At 43.3% G+C, this 22,620-nt stretch overlaps 1 long non-coding RNA gene across 1 annotated transcript; it reads left to right on the plus strand.

Annotated features, from left to right (window-relative positions):
* The first annotated feature begins 677 nt into the window (after positions 1-677).
* On the plus strand, positions 678-4,890 carry LOC309374266. The gene is made up of 3 exons (XR_014170471.1): positions 678-807; positions 2,979-3,035; positions 4,133-4,890. It is a non-coding gene; the product is annotated as an uncharacterized lncRNA (long non-coding RNA).
* Positions 4,891-22,620: the final 17,730 nt, after the last annotated feature.

The raw sequence follows: 22,620 nt of genomic DNA on the forward strand, positions 1-22,620 counted from the left end.
TGAACATGGACCAACCTGTGTCCAGCAAAGGTCCTAATCTGGCCCATGAGGGCATATTGGCCATAACTGGGTAAATACTGGGGACTGCAGTATCAGAAGCAACTTCAGCAGTAAGTGTTATACACCTTGAACTAATGTGCCCATTGATGGTCCTGCGCTAGCAACTGGGATAATAAGCAGCACTGATAATTAGGCTTCAAGGGACCAGCACCCTCACATCTGCTGTGCTAATATGGAATATGACTGACTTGGCATCCTTCCAGTTGCTAACTAGAGTCAAGGTCATTTCATGTGGTTCCAGCTGCACTCTAGCAAGCGCCCTTCATCACCTGCCTGGGAGGAAGGGCCCTTTGATTGGCACCTCATTGATCACCATAACTCAACCCCTTAATTCATAAAAATGCTTCTCCTCAATTGCAGCCCATTAAGCCCTACTAGGAAATAATTGAGCCTCCTTTCTGTTTTTGTCTGGAATGAATTTGCTTTGATCAGTAAACCCAGCTCTGTGGCGTACCTGATTTAAGCTTTTTTCACGGATACGAGGGATGGATAATGTGAGCTTCCTTGTTGCTGTCAGGAACATTTCCCAGCCAGTGAGTTGTGTCTGCAAGTTGTTACCCGCCGGTGATAGCTCTTGATTTGCTGCGGGGAAGAACAGGGGTTTGGCAGGGTGCCCTACAAGGAAAGAAGAAGCTGCCATTTGGAGAGTGTGCGGAACGGCAGATCTACGTGCTGCCTTTAGATCTATGTGCTACCTTTCTCCCAAGGAACTCGGGGCAGAATTTTGGCTCCCAACAACCCTGTAAGGTAGGTTAGGGCTCAGTCAGACAGGACTCACCTTCCAACTGAATGCTTACGTATACATAACTAGATAGCTCAGTCGGTAGAGCACGAGACTCTTAATCTCAGGGGCTGTGGGTTCAAGCTCCACGTTGAACACTGCGTGGGGGGGGGGGGTAGACTAGATTAGCCTTGGGGGTTACTTCCAACTCTACAATTCTATGATTTTATGAGTTTTATTTTAGATTCAGTGGAGACCGAGGACTTTGCCCCCCTCTATTTAGTCCTGAAATAAGCTACTAGGAATCTTATTCAGGCACTTCTCAGGCTTCAGTAGGAATTGCACGTTCTTCCACAGCATATCTTCCCAACCATAACGCCAAGAAACTTGTTAGGAGTCATTTAAAGAAATAAAAAGAAAGCTGGATTTCTCAGGAGCCTGCACTGACCACTCCATTCTAGACTTCTTGAATTCCTTTTTTAAAATAGTTTTTTATATTTTTTCAAATTTATACATTTCATTAGTTTTACAGTGGATTTAACATTTCCAAATTTTGACTTCCTTCCCCCTCTTTCTGCGGTTCCTTAAATTAATTTTTTAATATCTTCTGCATATCCAAGTTTATTTAACTTGCTCATTTATTTATCTACTGTAAATATATACTCTTATAAAACTGCAGGTTATTACATTAATCCTGCTAATGTTTTCATCTGTTTACAATCTGCCTGTAAATATTCAATAAACCATTTCCAGTTTGTCATCTTGATTTCTTATTCTTCCGGTAAGTTTCGCCATTTCTGCATATTCCTTAAGCTTTTGTAGCCAATCTTCTTTTTCTGGGACTTCTGCTTCTTTCCATTTTGGGGCAAGTAACGTTCTTGCTGCTGTAGTAGCATACATAAGTAAATTTCTATGCAATTAGGAAGTTCTACTACAGAACTGAGACGTGGGTGGCGCTGTGGGTTAAACCACAGAGCCTAGGAGGTTGGCAGTTCAAATCCCCGTGACGGGGTGAGCTCCCATTGCTCGGTCCCTGCTCCTGCCAACCTAGCAGTTCAAAAGCACGTCAAAGTGCAAGTAGATAAATAGGTACCACTCCAGCAGGAAGGTAAACAGCGTTTCTGTGCGCTGCTCTGGTTCACCAGAAGCGGCTTAGTCATGCTGGCCACATGACCCAGAAGCTGTACGCCGGCTCCCTTGGCCAATAAAGCGAGATGAGAGCAGTAACCTCAGAGTCGACCGCAACTGGACCTAATGGTCAGGGGTCCCTTTACCTTTACCTTACTACAGAACTACCTTGACTTAGACAGGTCACCAGGTGTGATGTTTTGCTTAGTGATGATTTGGATAAATCATGGCTCTACATCGTGGCTGCAAATGCACAGCATTTTATCCTAGAATCAGTGGAGACCCAGCACTTGGTATTTTTCTACATAGTCCACAGCCAGTCTAGATACATTGCATAATAAAGGTAATGGTAAAGGCAAAGGACCCCTGGATGGTTAGGCCCAGTGAAAGGCGACTATGGGGTGTGGCGCTCATTTTGCTTTCAGGGCAAGGGAACCAGTATTTGTCTGCAGACAGTTTTCCGGGTCTTGTGGCCAGCATGACTAAACCCCTTCTGGCGCAACAGGACACTGTCACAGAAGCCTCTGAAAAGTGCTTCTTGAGAAGCTGGTTTCCTTCTGAAAGTAAAAGCTCATTGCACACTGAAAACAAATGTAGGGGGACCAAATAAATTGGGGGAGGGGAGGGGTATGTACACTTGCCCAATGACTTGTAGGTGGGTGTATACTAAGATCACAACCACAGCGTCTTTTTTCATTCACCCAGGGCATGCGCAAAGATGGAAATTTTTGGTTTAACCCAATTTCAGTCTCCAGCCTTTATTGGCATACAGTGGTACATCGGGTTAAGAACTTAATTCGTTCTGGAGGTCCGTTCTTAACCTGAAACTGTTCTTAACCTGAGGTGCCACTTCAGCTAATGGGCCCCCCCACTGCCACCACATGATTTCTGTTCTCATCCTGAAGTAAAGTTCTTAACCTGAGGTACTATTTCTGGGTTAGTGGAGTCTGTAACCTGAAGCGTCCGTAACCCGAGGTACCACTGTATAGACAAAGTTCTGAAAGGTGCAGTGCAATAAAATCGCTCAGCAAAATCTAGCAATCAAAATACTGTTGCATAACATTCACAGATCCTCACTGCGTGTTGAAGAAACCTGGCTACCATCTTCATCTTGTCCCCATCCTGGGTCAGCATTAGGAAGGCTAGCTTACATCCATGGATAAACTACGCATGGGAAGGGTTTCCAAACAATTAACGACACTCACCCTTGTGGATTGGCAGGATCTGGAATCAATCTAGATTGAAAGCAGCATGTTGAGCTTGAGAATGAATGATTCCTGGCAGAGAGAGAAAAAACTACGTTTTTGGGGTACTACAAATGGGTTAGGGTGTAAGCAGTCTGAGTGATTAGCTCAGATCTAGCCTGTGGCCTTTAAAGCTGGATAGAGCGGAAATGACTGGCAGAATCCGAGACCAGGGAGAAGAGTTGGTGGAAGAAGATTGGAGGAAATTTAAAATTTATTTACAGAAACATTGTAAAATTTCTGAATGTTGATGACATTGAAATGAAATGAAGGGGTTCTAGTAACAAGGTAAAATGTAAGATTGGATTGATAATAGATGAAAATTTGAAGCTATAATATGTGAAGAAAAATAATTAAGGATAAATTAATAGGATATGAATTTGCTGAATCAATTTTTAAAAGGGATACAAAAAAGGGAGGTGTGAGAAAGTCAGGAAAATAAGTTAATCAAAGATGAGAAATTAAAAAAAGAGGGATTTTTGGGTTTTTTGTGCTTCTTTTTCTTTTTTATGTTAAGTGTTTGTATTTTTGTATTTTGTAACTTTGTATTTTTGTGGTTTTGTATTTTTCCTGTGTGTTTTTTTTCCCTATTTGTTGTTCTGGAATTTCTTTATTGTTAAAACTTAATAAAATATTATTTAAAATAAATAAATAAATAAAGCTGGATAGAGATCGGAACGAGCGTTTTCTATATCGGAGCCTGACATTTGAATCACTGCACCGCCATTGGCAGGATCTGCCAGAACCAAATTGCAAATTGTTGCAACAGCAACCCACCTGGTGGGAAGCAAGTGTCGTGACTTCACCCCCATCGTGACTTCACCCCCATCGTGACTTCACCCCCATCTCTCAGCTGTTTCTGGTGGCCAGCAAAGAGAAGGATGGGGTGGGAGGGAGAAATAAGGGGAAAGTTGCCAGGTTACCTTGCACTCTGCCAGTGTGAACCCAAGAGCCCTGTCCCTCTGTTCCTCCACCTCAGGGACTCCCTTAAGATAGAATCATAGAATCCTAGAGTTGGAAGGGACCTTGAGGATCATCCAGACCAACCCCCGGCAATGCAGGATGATGCAGCTGTCCCAGACAGGGATCGAACCTGCAACCTTGGCATAATCAGCACCACGCTCTAACCAACTGAGCTACCTCTCTGCTCTTCAAAGACCCTTTAACATAAACCAGGAGAAAAGCAATGGCAAACCTAGACAACATCTTAAAAAGCAGAGACATCACCTTGCCAACAAAGGTCCGTATAGTTAAAGCCATGGTTTTCCCAGTAGTGATGTATGGAAGTGAGAGCTGGACCATAAAGAAGGCTGATCGCCGAAGAATGGATGCTTTTGAATTATGGTGTTGGAGGAGACTCTTGAGAGTCCCATGGACTGCAAGAAGATCAAACCTATCCATTCCTAAAGAAATCAGGCCTGAGTGCTCACTGGAAGGACAGATCGTGAAGCTGAGGCTCCAATACTTTGGCCACCTCATGAGAAGAGAAGACTCCCTGGAAAAGACCCTGATGTTGGGAAAGATGGAGGGCAAAAGGAGAAGGGGACAACAGAGGACGAGGTGGTTGGACAATGTTCTCGAAGCTACAAACATGAGCCTGACCAAACTGCGGGAGGCAGTGGAAGACAGGAGTGCCTGGCGTGCTCTGGTCCATGGGGTCACCAAGAGTCGGACACGACTAAACAACAATCCTCATTTGTGACAGTGGGCTTATTTATCTACATTTATTTGTTGCCTTGCACTTTCCAGGCACATGCCTGCGCTTAAAAGCTCAGTGTTTGGGGGTTCTTTGCCCGAGAGCTTTCCCCCACGAAAACCTGCTCTTCAGTGCTCAGTCAGAGCAAACGTCAATTCAGGTCTTCCTTGGATTGCTGTTTGCTCCAGTTGAGCTTTAAAGCATACACCTGGAAAGAGCAGGAGAAAATTAAGTGTGGATAAGCCCAACGGCTGGCTAAAGCCAGCATCTTTTTGTTGCTTTGCTACATCTCAGCCAGATGCGAAGGCAAGTGAAGTTGTCCAGACATCCCAATTTTCATGGAAACAGCATGGAGTTTGAATAAACACTGAGCATTTACCCCAGGATGTGATCCGAATTTGACATTCAATACAATAACAAAACATCTTGTTAGAGCGTAATTCCCCCACCCCAAACCTTAAAGGCATTGTTCCTTATCCAGGATTATAACATCAAGTTTATTTACAGTATTCTCATCCTGCTTTTCAACTGTATGGTCCCTGAGGCAGCATGCAACTCATCAAATCACTGGCTGCAGGGACCACGTCTCAGGGTTTTGAAAAAAATGTAATCATGTTGGTCCATAGAAAACCTCGGGTGGGGTGGGGAGAACTCGAAAACCTGCAGTTAAGCAATACACTTATTAGAACCAATTAAAAGGTCACAGAATTGTGGCAAGCTTTAAAGTTCACCAAATCTTCTAATCAGGTGGCAGAGAGGGATGCAGGGGAAAATGGCAGAAATTACCCTGGATGTTGTAGCTATAAGGCCAGCTTGCATGTTAAGACTCCAAGACCTCAAGAGACCAGCAGTTGGGTTGTTGTGGCTTTCCAATCGCGCCCGCCCACAACAGCATTGAGGTCGGTCTTGATGATCCCACCGCAACGTGTGCTCTCTGGGAAGAAGACATGATTTGTAGACTTGACTCCAAGATTACAAATGGATAAGTCTCTGTTGGGTGTGGAAGGTATAATAATAATAATAATAATAATAATAATAATAATAATAATAATAATAATATTTATACCCTGCCCTCCCCGGCCAAACCAGGCTCAGGCCAGCTAACACCAGATATAAATACAGTAAAAATATTAAGAACAAAACAAAAACAAAACAAAAACAATTGATTAAAATATAAGTTAGAGTACAGCATAAAATGCAGCCTCGTTTTACTGGTAGCCTATAGATCAAAGCGGGAAGTGGGTGGCACTGTGGGTTAAACCACAGAGCCTGGGACTTGCTGATCAGAAAGTCGGTGGTTCGAATCCCCGCAGCAGGGTGAGCTCGGTCCCTGCTCCTGCCAACCTAGCAGTTCGAAAGCACGTCAAAGTGCAAGTAGATAAATAGGTACCGCTCCGGCGGGAAGGTAAACGGCGTTTCCATGCGCTGCTCTGGTTCGCCAGAAGCGGCTTAATCCTGCTGGCCACATGACCCGGAAGCTGTACGCCGGCTCCCTCGGCCAATAAAGCGAGATGAGCGCTGCAACCCCAGAGTCGGCCACGACTGGACCTAACGGTCAGGGGTCCCTTTACCTCTACTTACCAGGGGTTTAAAAAGAGAGACATTCTAATGCCCACATGAAGATGTTGGGGGTCCATCTGGATGCCTTCTACATCAAAGGCAGATGTTACACCACTCTTCCCCATGAAACTACTAAACATTGATACAAGTTCCAAGTCTAGATTTTGTCCCCTACCACTCTTCAGAGTTTGCGAAGGCTCTTGTATCTTTAAAAACAGATCCTGCAACATTTCAAAAAGTTACCAGAGCACTCTCTGGGGCCAGGGCTGGCAACCTCCCCCTCCATTGTCTCTAGCGCCAAAGCCTTGACCACAGCACAGCCAGTCAAATTAGATTGTATTAAAATTCCGAGACCTTTAAAGCCTATGGAACATTTTCATTTTTCCTCCCCCTTTTCTCACTTTACAGTCTGGGCTGACTTTATCCCTTGGTGGATTTGATTCTCGGAATATTGCTCCAGTTGTAAAACAGCACTCGATTTTCCCCTCTCGGTGTAAATGTGTGCAGATGATCTCCCTTTCTCTGCACATGTCACTGTATCGTTTGAAGTCCTGCTGCAATACATCTTTGTCGGTTAGAAACCAGTAGTTCTCCTTGGAGTCTAAGAATACTGTTGCACATGCAACACCCATAAAATGGGATGCAGGATTATGCCTGCGTGCGGCTGTTATAACATGGCTAGTGGAACTGAAGTTACCAAGATCATGTTCCCCGGGGGGCAGGAATTTCCAAGCAAATGACTCCAAACCTCACTACTTTTCAATAAAGTTTTATAGCAGGCCTAGCTTTTGCACCTCCCTCCTAGTCCATTTTCCTTTTGAATTGTGTCTTTAAGTCTGAGCCAGTCATTTATGTATTTATTTACTTGTAAACTGCTCTGGGGACGCGGGTGGCGCTGTGGGTTAAACCACAGAGCCTAGGACTTGCCGATCAGAAGGTCGGTGGTTCAAATCCCTGCAACGGGGTGAACTCCCATTGCTCAGTCCCTGCTCCTGCCAACTTAGCAGTTTGAAAGCACATCAGAGTGGAGGTAGATAAATAGGTACCACTCCGGCAGGAAGGTAAACAGCGTTTCCGTGCGCTGCTCTGGTTCGCCAGAAGCGGCTTAGTCATGCTGGCCACATGACCCGGAAGCTGTACGCCGGCTCCCTCAGCCAATAAAGCGAGATGAGCGCCACAACCCCAGATTCGGCCACGACTGGACCTAATGGTCAGGGGTCCCTTTACCTTTACCTAGCTTTTGCTGCAGTTTTCCTCTGCCCTCAAGCATCTTTTCAAATCCCCTAGGCATGTTCAGCTTGATATCTGGAGAAGCCCACAGATATTCAAGCTGTACAGTGTGCACCTAGACCAGAAGTCTCCCCAATCTTTCGAGCCACGAGGCGCACTGGGAAATTGAATAAATATTGGCTTCTTTAAAATCTGCTTCCTAAGAGTCACGAGTTCCATCGCTGACATGTAAAGGATTGCACAAACCAATTATTATTTTATGTCATTTTTGGATAGAAGGCTTCTTACAGTTCAGGGTTTGTGTAACTCGTGTACACACGAAAGTGAAATTTATATCTCCAGTTCAGCCTCTGTTCAGCTGGCCCAGCGCCTAAAGTGACAACAGAAAGTAATCCAAGTGCAACTTTAAAGGCATGGGGGAAAATGCAACACACTCTGGTAAAAGGGATGACAGCATGAAAAGGGGAAAGAAGGTTCTGGAAACTGCGGCTAGATCTAACAAAGCAGGCCATCAGAAGAAGCGAAAATAGACATGAGGCAGAACAACTCCATTCACTTTATTTTATTTTATTATTTTATTTTATTTTACCAACAACCAAAACACAAACAGTGAAACCCCAAGGCGGCTGACACATTGGGTATACATAATCAATAGTAACATATTCAAATTAACCATATGTACAATTTTATATACGTTAACACTCCTCCATCCACAAGGTTTATTTAACTTTTAACATTTTAAGTGCCCCAAATTGTTCAAACCTACCCAAATAATTCAATATCTTCTCAAACCAATCCTCCTCTTTCTCACTGAGCTTAAACCCTTTCATTCTGTGTATCTTCACTGTTAGATATTCTAAAATTATAATATTATTCAGTTTTTTCCTCCACTGGTTCACCCCTAGAACAACTCCATTCATGATTACCTTACAGTGGCCGGGGCAACCCAGTCAGATGGGCAGGGTATAAATAAAATAATAATAATAATAATAATAATAATAATAATAATAATAATAATAACCCATCTGGCTGGGTTTCCCCAGCCACTCTGGGCTGCTTCCAACAAATGATTAAAAGTACATTAAAACATCAGTCATTAAAAACTTCCTGCCTTCAGATGCCTTCTAAATGTCACATAGTTGTTCATCTCTTTGACATCTGATGGGAGGGCATTCCACAGGGCAGGTGCCACTACCAAGAAGGCCCTCTGCCTGGTTCCCTGTACCTTCGCTTCTCGCAGTGAGGGAACTACCAGAAGGCCCTCAGAGATGGACCTCAGTGTCCAGGCTGAACAACGGGGGTGGAGATGCTCCTTCAGGTATACTGGCCCGAGGCTGTTTAGGATTTTAAATTAAAATTAACATTTTTAAATTTAATTTTTTGCAAATTACCACTGTTAAGTACATAATTATTACTCTCTGTAGTCTTTTGCATTTCATTTTCCTCTGACCTCACGGCTTGCAATTTCAGCCAACCAACCATGCCTGTATATGTGGCTAAATGTGTGCCTGCAAGTCAGGACGATGCCTTTATGCATCTGATGAAGTGGGAGACTTTACTGCATGAAAGTTCCTTATGCTATAATAAATTTGCTAATCAGTCTTTAAGGTGCCCAAGACTCTTTTGTTGCTTTTAAGGAGCTGGGAGCTGGAAAGCTGTGTTTGGACTCTGGGGTGGCCCTAGCTTGGCTTTTGAAGTTCTCTTGGTCTCCATGAAGTTTGTTTACCCTCTGCTTTCCTCTCTTCTCCTTTATTTAAGAAGACACCACATAGCAATAACAAACAGTAATTACATTCAGGTATCATTAACAGCCTGCTTTGAATCCACAAACACAAAGGAGTCTCTCTCTCTCTCTCTCTCTCTCTCTCTCTCTCTCTCTCTCTCTCTCTCTCTTTCTCTCTCTCTCTCTCTCTCTCTCTCTCTCTCTCTCTCTCTCTCTCTCTGTTGCTCTAAAGACTGGAAACTCCATCCTTAAGTCATTTGTTTAAGGACTCTGACAAATATAGTGTGCCTGAAGACCCCCCTGCACCCATCCTGCCCACAAACAACTGCATTAAACACACAGAGAGAGAGAGCAGTAAAGGATACAGTTTGAACTTTAACTCTCTTTCCTGGCTTGTGTTGCTTTTCAAAGCAAATCGCTCCTCCTCCATTGCTTAAGTTAATAGGATGCCTTGAGAGCTTGCTAAGAAGGAGATAATAGAGCATCTTCTAGGCAAACATACTCTTAAATCCCCATCTTTAAGGTCTACGAGGATCTGGTCTCCCAGGATCTGGTCTCCCAGGTGTTAGCAGTTCAAAGCGCAGGCTTAGGTGAGTTTATGTTGACCAAAGAAGTTCGATTTGCATCGACACAATGTTTGAGAGCGAGGGTGGGTGTTGTTGTTTTTTGTATTTTGGCATGGCAGGAAGCAGAGAGCTCACATCAAAGGGTGCTGAAAGGTGCCTTGGAAGTTCACAAACTAAAAGAGGCCTCTGATCAGCTATCTGGGCGAGAGATCTCCTGGGAAAAGGCTTTCTCACAACACTTCCAGGCACTCCTAATCCTTCTCGGATCAGAAACATGCATTGGGGGTGTTATTTCAGTTCCCCTGGTTTTGGTCAAACTCAGGGTGCAATTACATGGCCGTCTTAATCCAAGATGATGTTTCAAAACTGAATGGGGAGATCCAGATGGATTTCCAGTTCAGAGGCGGCAAGGTGGTTTTGTGAACTTCTTATTTTTTAGTTTGTGGCGGATTGGCTACTAAATGTTTGTCAGATAAAAGGCAGCTGGACTAGATTAGTATTAGGAAGGGGCCTTCAATGCATTGCTTGGAGCACCTGCTAATATATATTTTTTTGTTTAAGCAACTCTAGACAGAGTCCCAGAAATATAATTTTATTATTTATATCTGTTTTAATTGGCTGGTTTCACCCGTATCGATAATTTCTATGTAAATTTGTTTTTACTGTTTAGTTTTAACTGCATTTGGACAAACATTTTATATTGGTTTTGTAAACCGCTTAAAGGTTGTTTTTTTTGCAATTAAGGTATTCAGATCTTACCAGAGAAATAGAATGGATGGGTGTTTGGCTTGTTCCAGCAGGACCTCTCTTGTATTCTTAAAAAGCAGTAAAAGTACCCATGTCTAAGAAGAAGTTAACACTTCTCAGGCACCAAGTAAGGAATACAGTAGTAATGGAAACTCTACAAAGGGATTTTAAAAATTCCTTCTCTAGGGTGATTAGTTGTGTGCTTCTGAAATACATCACAAAAAATGAGGATGTTTTTATATGCATAAAATCTGCCTGTGCACACACACAAGATACACACAAGCACTAGAATAGGAAGGAAGACAGGCCAGCTAACCTGTTATTTACCTTTCAATTGGACTTCTAATGGACCATCTTTCAACTAGAGATCTGTCCTCTGTGAATTAGGACAAATGGACATCTTTATCTCCTCCATATCCATCTGTGTTCTTTTTCACCTATAAAACACCAATTATTTAGCTCATATCTTTAAAGGAGCTAATTTCCGGCCCAGAAAGTTAATCACTTCACATAATAATAATAATAATAATAATAATAATAATAATAATAATAATACAGTGGTACCTTGAGTTAAGAACTTAATTTGTTCTGGAGGTCCATTCTTAATCTGAAACAGTTCTTAACCTGAGGTACCACTTTAGCTAATGGGGCCTCCTGTTGCTGCCATGCCGCCGGAGCACGATTTCTGTTCTCATCCTGAAGCAAAGTTCTTAACCTGAGGTACTATTTCTGGGTTAGCGTAGTCTGTAACCTGAAGTGTCTGTAACCTGAGGTACCACTATAACCACAAAGGTAAGCTTTTTTTTCTTCAGTTGCTGGGCAAATATCATTCCGAAAATATTCAGATTATATAGTATTCAATCAACACAATGCGGCTTAAGTGTATATATATATTTATTATTGGGAGTGTATTGAGTTATGAAACCAGGTTAGCAAAGAAAATTATTCCATTTTTAATGTTCTTTTGATAGGAAACTTTGATGTCCTTGTCAAACAAACTTATTTAAAGGGAACACGCATGATGCTATTTTGACTGTTGGTCCATCTAACCAAGTAATGTCTACTATGGCCGCTGGTGACACTCCTTGTTCTCCATTAAAAGCTGTCAGTTTGCACCAAGGCCAATTTTCCCATATGGATGTCATGGCTTACCATAGATTTGAATTTGTGCATGCTGGCTCCTCTCCCAGATGACCCGGCCCTACCATTAGGCAAGGTGATGTGATTCAGCTGAGGCTGATTTCAGCACCCAATTGACAGTGGTTTAGTTTTTTAGTACACTTTTACCAGGAAGAATTGAGATTGGGATTTTCCAGCACAGACCTTTATCCTGCCTCCCCTTCACTCAAAATCCCAGAGAGATAAATAACAAAATGGTATATTTTTCTGTCCTTGCAAGCTCAGGCTGAGAAAAGCTTTCTGTTTGCCATCATTACCCAATAGTATATGTGTTGAAACCCTACCGGTAAGAAAGATGGCATCAAGGAGCTAAGGGTATTACAAAACGATGGACTTCTGAAGCACATTGCAGTGATGCCTCTGAAAGATAATGGTCCAGGTGCATGATGTGAACAAGCCACAGCACGCATTAGGCTTTTTGTTGTTGTTTAGTCATTTAGTCATGTCCGACTCTTCGTGACCCCATGGACCAGAGCACACCAGGCACTCCTGTCTTCCACTGACTCCCGCAGTTTGGTCAAACTCATGCTGGTAGCTTCGAGAACACTGTCCAACCATCTCGTCCTCTGCCGTCCCCTTCTCCTTGTGCCCTCCATCTTTCCCAATATTAGGGACTTTTGCAGGGAGTCTTCTCTTCTCATGAGGTGGCCAAAGCATTGGAGCCTCAGCTTCAGGATCTGTCCTTCCAGTGAGCACTCAGGGCTGATTTCCTTCAGAATGGAGAAGTTTGATCTTCTTGCAGTCCATGGGACTCTCAAGAGTCTCCTCCAGCACCATAATTCAAAAGCATGCATTCTTTGGCGATCAGCCTTCTTTATGGTCCAGCTCTCACTTCCATACATCACTACCTGAAAAACCATAGCTTTAACTATACAGACCTTTGTTGGCAAGGTGATGTCTCTGCTTTTTAGGATGCTGTCTAGGTATGTCATTGCTTTTCTCCCAAGAAGCAGGCGTCTTTTAATTTCGTGACTGCTGTCACCATCTGCAGTGAGTATTAGGCTTACATGCTTCTTAAGATTTGAGACAGATAAAAGAAAGTGCTTCAGTACAGCAGTGTATTGTCAAACTAGCTCCTGCAAGAGGCAGTTAAGGCCACCAACCTGGATGGCTTCAAAAGGGGGTAAGACCACTTCCTTGGTGTTAGGTACCATCTGTAGATACTTTTCAGAGGAGTGAACATGGACCACGTTTCCCAAATGTATGGGAAACCACCCTACTAGAAAAGCTAACCAACTCAAACTAGCACGGGGACAGAGGAGGGTGCCTTCACCCCTAGAAGAAGTCCCAACAAAGGAAGAATGGATACAAAAACTGATGGAATATGCAGAAATGGCGAAACCTACCAGGAGAATAAGAAATCAAGATAGCAAACTTTTTATAAAAGAATGGAAAATGGTTTATTGAATATTTACAGACAAATTGTAAACAGGATTATTGTTAATAACGTGCAGCTACATAAGTGCATATATTTAAAGAAGATAAAAAATGACTAAGTTAAGTAAATTTGGATATGTAGAAGATATTAAAAACACACCTAAGGAACTGCAGAAAGAAGGGGAAGGAAGTCAAGTTTCAAAATGTCAAAATGGCTGCAAAATCAGTGAAATGTATACATCTGAAAAGTATAAATAATATTTTTTTAAAGGAGGATGCCTTCACCCCAGTGTGATTCCCATTTATCACGTAGGGGTAGGTTTGCGGGTATGGCAGAAGGAGATAGGATCTGCCCATGCAATGCCCACCTGGTGGAAACTCTAGCTCACATGGTCCTTAAATGTAAAATGTATGATGATCTCTGCCAACAATTTCTAGACTATGTATTCCAACATGGAAACCAGAGACAGAGGTTATATGCTTCTTATTACAGGGGAGAGACCAGGAGCTATATGACCTTAATTTTTTTATTTCAGAACATAGGGCTATCAACAGCTACTTGCCATGATGACTATGCCCTGCCTCCACAGCGGGATGGATGCAGTAATGCTTCTGGAAACCATAGGAAGGAAGAGGACTCTTGTGCTCATGTTCTGCTCCCTGGTTTCCCATGGCATCCATGGCATCTGGTTGGCCACTGATAACAGGATACTTGACTAGATGGGCATTGGCTGGATGCAGCTGGCTCTTCTTATGTTCTTACGTTCCTGCCTGCTCTTCTGCCACAGCAGCCCCAAAGATTTCAGAAGTTTTTGCTTAGCCATACATTGTCATTCCATCGGAAAAACTGTGGTTTGTGTTAATCATGGTTTGTTTGAAACAAGCCAACTTCATACCATGGATATGAAGCAAACCCTAGTTAGCGTTAACCATACTTTAGAGTTCGGGCAAAACATTAATTCTTGGGTCCAACTCGGTATACGGCTGCTTTCTGTGTTCTTTCGATGTCCTAAAACTGCTTTCCTATATAATCCATCCAATCTTTTAGCACACCTCTGTGCCTGATGCAAAATAAAATTCACAATGATACAAGAAAAACATCTGAGCCTGGACTCAGTAATATAAGAATATAGACTCCGTCTGTATTAGCTGAGTGACTCACATTTAACTGAAGAAGAAATAATTTCCTCATTAAAAAAATAATAATACAATGGTACCTTGGGTTAGGAACTTAATTCGTTCCGGAGGTCCGTTCTTAACCTGAAACTGTTCTTAACCTGTAGCACCACTTTAGCTAATGGGGCCTCCTGCTCCTGCCACGCCGCTGCTGCATGATTTCTGTTCTCATCCTGAAGCAAAGTTCTTAACCCGAGGTACTATTTCTGGGTTAGCGGAGTCTGTAACCTGAAGCGTCTGTAACCTGAAGAGTCTGTAACCCAAGGTACCACTGTACTGTGTCTGATGTAAGCCAGGTTCCCAGGACCGACTGTGAGCGAAACGATCAGAAATGCATATTTTGCTCTACACATTTTGGACCCCGTGGTGGAGGTCCTGGCTGCGTCAGAAGGTGGTGTTTAGGAAGGGGATGTCGTCTGTCCTCATCCTAGGCCATTGTTCCATTCTCGTTGACGGAGCTTAGCGGCAGAGAAAGTCTATTTATTTTTCAATCCCCAGCTCTGTTTATAACAATTATGCTTTTGGACACAAGCGACTGACCATTCCCATCTCTCCTTTTGTTGCTTTTGGATTTGCCAAAATTTAGACTTGGGCTGAGTCACTTGGTATTTACGCACTTAGGACTGGCTTCGGGAAGTGGTACAGCTGGGCATTTGCCAGATCCTCAAGCAAGCAGGGCAGTTGTCTTTGTCCATGAAGTTTTCTTGGCAGGGATACTGGAGTGGCTTGCCGGTTCCTCCTCCAGGTGGATCACGTTTGGTCTAAACTCTCCACTATGACCTGTCCATCTTGGGTGCCCTGCTTAGCATAGTTCATAGCTTCTCTGAGTTATTCAAGCCCCTTCGCCACAGCAAGGCAGTGATTCACGAAGGCTGATCGCCAAAGAATTGATGCTTTTGAATTATGGTGCTGGAGGAGACTCTTGAGAGTCCCATGGACTGCAAGAAGATCAAACCGATCCATTCTGAAGGAAATCAGCCCTGAATGCTCATTGGAAGGACAGTTCCTGAAGCTGAGGCTCCAATACTTTGGCCACCTCATGAGAAGAGAAGACTCCCTGGAAAAGACCCTCATGTTCGGAAAGATGGAGGGCACAAGAAGGGGAAGACAGAGGATGAGATGGTTGGACAGTGTTCTCGAAGCTACCAGCATGAGCCTGACCAAACTGTGGGAGGCAGTGGAAGACAAGAGTGCCTGGCGTGCTCTGGTCCATGGGGTCACGAAGAGTCGGACACGACTAAACAACAACAACAACAAGCAGGGAACCTGCTATCCCAACACGTTTGCAAAGAATACCCAAGATTAGGTGCTGCGTTGGAGAATTTTTATACTTTACCTCTTTGCAAGTTGTTGTTGTTGTTCTTTTAAAAAATATTTATTAAATGTCTATCCCGCAGCAAAACAATGCAGTAAAAAATAAAAAGCATAAAGACTTTGCAGACATTTTGAAACATCAAGAACACCTGAAACCATTTAAGTCACCTATCCCTGCAGCTAATAATTTCAAGGCTGCCAGGAACTGTATCTTTCAGCCAATGAATATATGGGTGAACAAAGATGTTTTAAATTACTCCTGAATGCTAATAATGAGGGGGACGGATGCACCTCACTAGGGATGATATGTCACAAACAAGGAACCACCTCCGAGAAGGCCTTGTCATGATTTAGTGCAAGCTGGATAGCACCAAGTTAAGAGGGGCACTGAGGTTGCCATGCCAAAGGACCCTCAAAATCCTGTTTGCTCACTGTTGAGCTATCACTAATCATGCTGCGGTCAGTCAGAAGCCTATTAGTTCTTTGTGATGCAGGGTGGAGCCTTTGCCTACCGGTATGTCTAAAGATAGCTGGGATAAGGCAGGATTTGCCAGAATGGGGATGGAGCTGGACAAAAGGCAATGGAGAGCATTCGGATGGCAGGATCAGCATCCTGTAGGTGTGCAAGCACCTGCACAGGGGCTTGCAAGAATGAACCCCTCCCTTTCACTTTTATGTTGGGAGGGTTGCGGAAAACTTGGTTCATTGATTCATGTTTGGCGGGAATGACTCCATGTTTAAAATGTTTGGAAGTTTGGAAGTCTTCTTCTCTGGCGATCACTCGTAGCCGAGTAAGATTTCTTCCATAAACACGGTTTTAAGAATGAGACCGTAAATTACTGTAGAGGCCAATTCTGGATCCACATGTCCTTCCACAGTGGGGACATTGGTTTTGGAGTGGGAGTTGATCATGGTGAGGGTTTGCCAAATGTCCCTTCCTCTTAGCGTGTTTCTTCCTTTCAACCTGAGTTCAAGCATCTTCAAAGCCTATGACAACTTTGGTAAAGGTTGTTCTCCTATCGGAGTGCTCGCAGGCCAGTGTTTCCCAGTTGCTGGTGTTTATACTACATTTTTAAAGATTTGCCTTGAGAGAGTCTTTAAACCTCTTTTGTTGACCACCAACATTACACTTTCCATTTTTAAGTTCAGAATAGTGTAGTAGATTGGAAGACAATAATCAGGCATCCAAACACCATGACCAGTCCAATGAAGTTGATGTTGAAGAATCGTTGCTTCAACACTGGTGATCTTTGCATAATAAAGCATTCTCCATTATATCCACAATTCTTCTACTTTCTCCAAACACAACATCCCTGCTGCACTGTGTGAAGAACGGTCTTGTGCTCTCAGTTCCAAATTTACCAGCATTCAGCTTCATTGGCTAGCCCCAAGTTCTGGTTTTATGAGAGAGGGAGAAGAACATTTGTTTATCTGTTGTTGTTTAGTCTTTTAGTCGTGTCCGACTCTTCATCCCCTTCTGTCGTCCCCTTCTCCTTGTGCCCTCCATCTTTCCCAACATCAGGGTCTTTTCCAGGGAGTCTTCTCTTCTCATGAGGTGGCCGAAGTATTGGAGACTCAGCTTCACGATCTGTCCTTCCAGTGAGCACTCAGGGCTGATTTCCTTCAGAATGGATAGGTTTGATCTTCTTGCAGTCCATGGGACTCTCAAGAGTCTCCTCCAGCGCCATAATTCAAAAGCATCAATTCTTCGGCGATCAGCCTTCTTTATGGTCCAGCTCTCACTTCCATACGTCACTATTGGGAAAACCACAGCTTTAACTATACAGACCTTGTTTATCTAGCCATACATAATTTTATACACCTCTGCATTTCAAGTTACGAACCACACACACACACACACACACACACACACACACACAGGATACACTTCCAGCCAATGACTCTGTGTCTGTTCCTTTCCCTTATCTGTTGATTCTTTTCCACCTCCTTCACCCTTCATCCCCTCAGGGTCTGGGCTGACATTACCTGTGATTATCACCTTCACCCTAATCTCTAAAACACTGCTGCTGGTGTCTGGCTAGTGAATCTGATTACTGGAAACAGCAGCTTTCCCGGTTTGTTTGTTTTTTTTAAAAAAACACACACACAAATGTTCAAGAGTCAATATAGACTAATGTAATTGGCACAGGCGGTGATTAAGCATTACTTGCAGCTTTCTTGCCCAAACATGTTAACGCACCACCGGAAATCTACCTGACCTTTAAACAGAAACACATATCATATAGCAGAATTATTTGGAATCGCCTTCTGATTCCAGTTCAGCACTTTTATCGCCAAACTGGAACTTCAGAAGTCTTCCCTCACCCCAATCCCCCAACACTTCCAAAAACAGGCTTAATATACAGCCCCATAATCAGTGACCAAACTTTTCCCAGCTTTAGGAGCATAGGAATCAAAATCCTAGAGTTGGAAGGGACCCTGAGGATCATCTAGTCCAACCCCCTGCAGTGTGGGAATATGCACCTGCCCCTTACGGGGATCGAACCTGCAACCTTGGCATTATCAGCACCATACGCCAACCAACTGAGTTACCCAGCTGCCTTATATATTGAGTAAGATCATTGGGCTATCTACCTCAGCACTGTCTATCGATGTGGTTAGACTCCAGCTCCCATCAGCCACACACATCCGGCATAGCCAATGGTCAGAGATGATGGGATTTGTAGTCCAATAACTCCTGGAGGCCAAAGGTTAGACACCCCTGGTCTTCACTAAATGGCAGCACCTGAGTAAGACAGGAATCTTACTCAGCCTTACCTGAAGATGCTAAGCCTGAACCTGAGACCTTTTGCACATGGTACCGTATGTACTCTGCCACTGAGTCATGACCCTTCTCCCAATTATTTTGATCCTCCTGTGCCTTATATACCAGATCAACAGTCCATCTAACTTTGCATTGTCTGTGTTGGGTACCAGAATCTCTCCAGACTGGGCTCTTCTTTCCCAGCTCTACCAAGAGTTGCCAGGAATTGAATCTCAGACCTGGAGCTCTGCCACTGAACTACAGCCATTGGCGCCGGGTTCTGCCCAACTTTGGAAGACCCCATCATGCCCGTGTGATATCAGGCACACGTGTGACATCATGCAGCGGGAGAAGACTACAAGGTCCACTGCATCTGCGGGGAGGCCCAACAGCTCAAGATCCGGGTGGGGGGGGGGGCTTAGCCTTGTTACAATATATTTGGGGAGGCTAAGGTGTCCTCAGCCCCATAGAGCTGGTGCCTATGGCTACAGCTGCTGAATCTGCAGAATGGGAGGTGAATGGGCTTATATGGCTATATCATAGAGGCCCCGTAAGGTTGCTGGTAATAGAATGCCTCCCTCAATCTGAAAAACGTCTCACTACTTTAAAACATAAATAATTTTAATCACAAGCAATTGCTACAATAAGCCACTGATGACCAGATTCGATTTTCCGCACAAGGAATACCTCAGGGGGCTAAATTTGTTTATTGCACAAGAATATTGTTGGTAAGTGAATCTCCATTTCCAGACAGAAGAAAAATCACACAAGAAGTGTTCTGTCTATCGCTGGGCGGTCATGTAAAGCTTGCCTGGAGCAGTTTTGTGAATTAGCAGATTTTCCTGTGCGTTACAACTATAGCCCACAAAACGGTTTTTGACTATGTTAATCAGCTATGCAACTGGTCATTAATCAGGCCGGGCTGGCTGGGATTTTTACGACCGGCTTCACGGAGACTCCATAAAGTACCTCCTTTACATCAATGGACAATAGGGTCAGGTTGTGTAAATCTCACTGTCATGGATGAACCCCGCATCACGCAAGCTAGCTCTTTGAAGTCAACGGGGAGATGTGAGGGAGGCTGGGGGCATGGAGATGACTAAAGCATTTCGCAACAGACGGCCCATAAAGAAAGGAAGAGTTTTCCGAGTGAGAAGGATGATGTAAAGTTTGGAAGGGGGTGGGGGAGAGGGGAAATCTGACTTCCGAACTCCTAGACAGTGAAGAGATGTGGTAATTATTATCAGCAACATCTATGACAAACTCCAGCAGCCAGGATTAAGATAATAATATAATGAAGAGGGAAAGCCTTCAACTTCCTGCAGAGATTCTTTGAGGGTGTGTATCCAGGAAAAAATGTATGCTGCCTTGGTGCTTGTCAAGGAATAAATTAGTCTCATCATGTTGTTACCGAATTGGGTGGATTCCCAAAGATTTTGTAAGACACTGGAGCAGCAGTCTTCAGCCTTTTCGAGCCTAAACCTGCCTTTAACACAAACACACATTTGAGGACCCACTTCTTGAATTTCTCACCAAGAATTGGTATGGTGGTAGTGAAGACCCTCCAACATTTCTCCAATGAAAATAGGGACATCGTATTCAATAACAGCAACAATAACAATTCTATTATTTATACCCCGTCCATTTGACTGGGTTACCCCAGTCACTCTGGGCAGCTTCCTATATATATAAAAACATAATAAAACTATACAGGGCTGCTTTCAGATGTCTTCTAAAGGTTGCATAGTTACTTATCTCTTTGGCTCAGGGGACGCTGCATACCCTCCAACATTTCTCCAATGAAAATAGGGACATCCTAAGGAAAAGTGGGACATTCCAGGATCAAATCAGAAACCGGGATGGTTTCTTTAAATCTCGGACTGTCCCTGGAAAATAGGGACATTCAGAGAGTGTGGTAGTTTCTTCTTTGGCAATCACTCGTAGCCAAGTAAGATTGTCTTCCATGAACATGTTTGGCAGGAATGAACCCTTGTTAAAAACTTTTGGAAGTTTGGAAGTCTTCTTCTTTGGCGATCACTCGTAGCTGAGTAAGATTTCTTCCATAAACACGATTTTAACAGTGAGTCCGTAAGTGACTATGGAGGCCAATTCTGGATCCACATGTCCTTCCACCATGGGGACATAGGTTTCGGGGTGGGAGTTGATCATGGTGAGGCTTTGCCAAGCGTGCCTTCCTCTTAGCATGTTTCTTCCTTTCGACCTGAGTTCAAGCATCTTCAAAGCCTATGACACCTTTGGTAAAGGTTGTTCTCCTATCGGAGTGCTCGCAGGCCAGTGTTTCCCAGTTGTTGGTGTTTATACTACATTTGTAAAAGATTTGCATTGAGAGAGTCTTTAAACCTCTTTTGTTGACCACCAGCAATACGCTTTCCATTTTTAAGTTCAGAAAAGAGTAGTAGCTTTGGAAGATGATAATCAGGCATCTACACAACATGACCAGTCCAACAAAGTTGATGTTGAAGAATCGTTGCTTCGACACTGGGGATCTTTGCTTCTTCCAGTACACTGGCATTAGTTCGCCTGTCTTCCCAAGCGATGTGTAAAATTTTTCATAAAATTCTGGTAGTGCCACTGTTTTGACCGACCTTAGCCTACAAGCTGGTAATGGTTTCTCAGCCACCAGCTGAAGATGACTGCACCAGAGCAGAACATCTGTTCTACACCTGTTCCACACAGTCACAAAAACAAAAATTAAAGCCGCAAAAACAAAAATGCAAATTAAATAGCAAAAACAGACAGACCTCAGCGTAACACTCAAAACAGAAGTGTGGCGCTCAAATCGGAAGCATACCACTCAAAATGGAGCACGTTCGGCTTCCAAAAAAAGTTCTCAAACTGGAACACTTACTTCTTGGTTTGCAGTGTTTGGGTTCCAAGTTGTTTGAGTACCAAGGCATTTGAGAACCAAGGTACCACTGTATTGAAACATTGCTAAAGTCAACTGTTTTTAAAACAAATATGTCTATATGCAAAAAATAAAAAATAAAAAGACACCTGCGAAGAATCCTGGGTACTGTGATTTGTTATGGTTCTGGGTGCTATAGCCCTATCAGAGGTAAACTACACTTTCCAGGATTGTATGGTGGAAGCAAATTGAATTAAATATGCTTTAAATGTATGGCGTCTGTTGCCCTTTCATGATACCCAAAGTCTGTAGCCTGAGGCAGCCACTTCCCCCTGCCTAATGATAGAGCCCACGCTGTTGGGAAATACTGTTTCAGGCAAACCACAGCTTTCTGTTTCCTGGTTACTGACTCAGAATAATCCAGAAGCGATGTCAGGTGTCATGCCCTTCCTGGTTCCTGTGTATCTGTTCTTTTCTTTGCATGTGGAACGTACCACAATTTACTCCAGCTTCACCGCCGTGAAATGAGTTTAGCCCTTTGTTATATAAACTCTGAAAAGGGGAAATCGAAGGAACGGAGTATATATTGCTCCTATCTCTCCAGAAAAAACAACATTTTCTCCTTTAAAAATAACAATTTAGATTAAAATATTATCCTGGTAAAAAAAAGGAAAAAAAAACGAGCTGAAGTTATTATTTTCTTTGACCGCTGGCCACAGCTGCAACCCACATTAAGCATTTCAGAATGAATGTTTAAGAGCTGGAATTGCTGGTCACAGTTTTGTTAAGTCATTTTAGATGATACAACCCACAGATTTGGATCTGCTGTCTACCAGCCCAACCCGCAACCCAGTTAAGCAGAATCTTTGCTGATCCCATTTCATTGAAGTCAACAGAGATATTTAAACTTAAACACACACATCCACCAACTTAAATGGGCCGTCGGTCAGGCCATTAGTACTGACCCAAATTCACATCCTGGAAAACTGAGAGCAACATTTTGTGAGGCTATCTCAGATGTGGCCTGTCTATTGCTTTTATAACTCAGCTCCATTTATTTGCTAGACTTGTGTGAACGGAAACAAGAGGTTTGGTGGATAGATCGCCATCATTTGAGGTTATAAAATTGGTCATCTAATCTGGAATTATTCCTTAAACGCAGCAGTACCAAACATGCACAGATGGATTTGAGATATCTTTCTGGCTGCTTGCGTTCCTTCCTCGTGTTTGTTTAACGTGATTAGCAGTTGTGCAAATTATAAATTTCTA

Source organism: Podarcis melisellensis, assembly GCF_964234715.1.
Source record: "Podarcis melisellensis genome assembly, chromosome: 7".
NCBI classification, from domain to species: Eukaryota; Metazoa; Chordata; class Lepidosauria; order Squamata; family Lacertidae; genus Podarcis; species Podarcis melisellensis.